This window comes from Pipistrellus kuhlii, unplaced genomic scaffold, assembly GCF_014108245.1.
Source record: "Pipistrellus kuhlii isolate mPipKuh1 unplaced genomic scaffold, mPipKuh1.p scaffold_m20_p_2, whole genome shotgun sequence".
Taxonomy (NCBI): Eukaryota; Metazoa; Chordata; class Mammalia; order Chiroptera; family Vespertilionidae; genus Pipistrellus; species Pipistrellus kuhlii.
The window spans coordinates 93,457,089-93,458,870 of record NW_023425515.1 but is presented as its reverse complement, the minus strand read 5'-3'; the positions used below and the strand labels follow the sequence as shown (position 1 = coordinate 93,458,870).

Sequence of the window (1,782 nt, the reverse complement as noted above, 5' to 3'; positions counted from 1 at the left end):
TTTTTATAGTATTTCTTTTTCCTTTTCTTTTTCTTTTCTTTTTTTTTTTTTAATTTTTATCACAAGTTGCCAACAGCACTCTATTTTTTTTTCTTTTCAACATCCTGTTCTTCAGCTTCTGTGGCTCTTTTTGCCAGGAGCCAAAGAGGAGGGCATTGGCACGGGCCATTCAAAGACTGGCAAAAGCCTTAAAGTTCTTCTTCTCCTCTGTGATGACCCTGGCTTTCTCCTTCTTGTAGACATTCCGTATGGGCAAGACTGGTCCGGTTAGCTGTGTGGCCAGTTTGAGTTCTTCAGCAGAACTGTCTCCCTTCTTGGGGGCCGAAGGCTTCCTGGGGAAGAGTATAAGCTTGGAGCGGTACTCCTTCAGCTGCTGCACGTTGGCCTGCAGGGACTCGGTGGACTTGTTCCGCCGCCTCGGATCCACAGAGATCCCAATGGTCCGGGCCACCTTTTTGTGGATGCCAGTCACCCGAACTCTTCCAAGCTGAAGCCCCTACAGGGAGGGGGTAGAGGGGAGGGGGTTTGCTTTGCTAGCACTTTGGTGAGGTACCTCACGGTGGGGCATCTCACTATGGATCTGATAGGTCCAGATGCAGGGCACAGGGCGCAATGCGAGGGGGCTTGCATCTGCAGATCTTCCGCACTGGCTGGCTAAACCATGTGGCAACACGCCGCTGGTGGCAGTGGAGCTTGAGGATCATGTCATTTTGGCTGGGCACCATGGCTGCTGCCTATGGGCCCACCTTCTCCGAAAGAGAACAGCCGGTGGAAAGAGAGCGGCACCGCAAAGCCCATAGTATTTTTTAACTGGAAAAAAAAATATTTTAAAATGAACAAATTAATTCTAAGAAATATTCTCTAAGAAAAGAAAAATACACTTTGAAAATGTATAACAATATACAGTGTGGTTCTGAGATTAATCATCAAATTGTATTGTAGAGTTGCCAATTGCAGCATAGCCTATACTAAGGGAAAAATTAGAAAATAATAGGGAAAATCTATTAGTAAGGAAGACATTTAACAAGAGATTGGCTGAGTTTATCTGACAGCATATGTATCCAATGAAGTGTTTGGTAGCTTTGTAAAAGACTATGAAGACAATGTACCAATGTGAAAAGGATCTTATTTATTATTTTTTATGGAAAAATCCCAGAAACAAATATCTATGAACACTGTAATTACAAATTTGTTCAAAAATATGGGCAAAATTAATGAAAAAAATACTTATGCAAAAAATAAAAAGATAAATATTTCTGATGAACAAAAATAGATCCAGAGACATTGAACAAACCATCAAACCTCAGAGGGAAGGCAGGGGAGGGTGGGGGGAGTTGGTAGAGATCAACCAAAGGGCTTGTATGCATGAATATGAGCATAACCAATGGACACAGAGACAAGGGGTGGGGGGAGGGGAGGCGGATGAGAGCCTGTGCTGGGGGTGAGGGAAATGAGAGGGAAAAGGAGACATATGCAATACCTTAATCAATAAAAAATAAATATATTTTTAAAATATATTTTATTGATCTTTTACAGAGAGGAAGAGAGAGGGATAGAGAGTTAGAAACATCAATGAGAGAGAATCACTGATCAGCTGCCTTCCGCACACCCCCTACTGGGGATGTGCCTGCAACCAAGGTACATGCCCTTGACCGGAATCGAACCTGGGACCTCTTAGTCCTCAGGCTGATGCTCTATCCATTGAGCCAAACCAGTTTCGGCAAGAATAAATATTTTTTAAAAGATAAATGTTTCTATATACTTAGATCTATGTCAATCTTT

General features: G+C 42.5%; 1 pseudogene; it reads right to left on the bottom strand.

The window, feature by feature from the left end:
• Nucleotides 1-80: 80 nt before the first annotated feature.
• LOC118723002 lies at nucleotides 81-725 on the bottom strand (annotated as a pseudogene).
• Nucleotides 726-1,782: the final 1,057 nt, after the last annotated feature.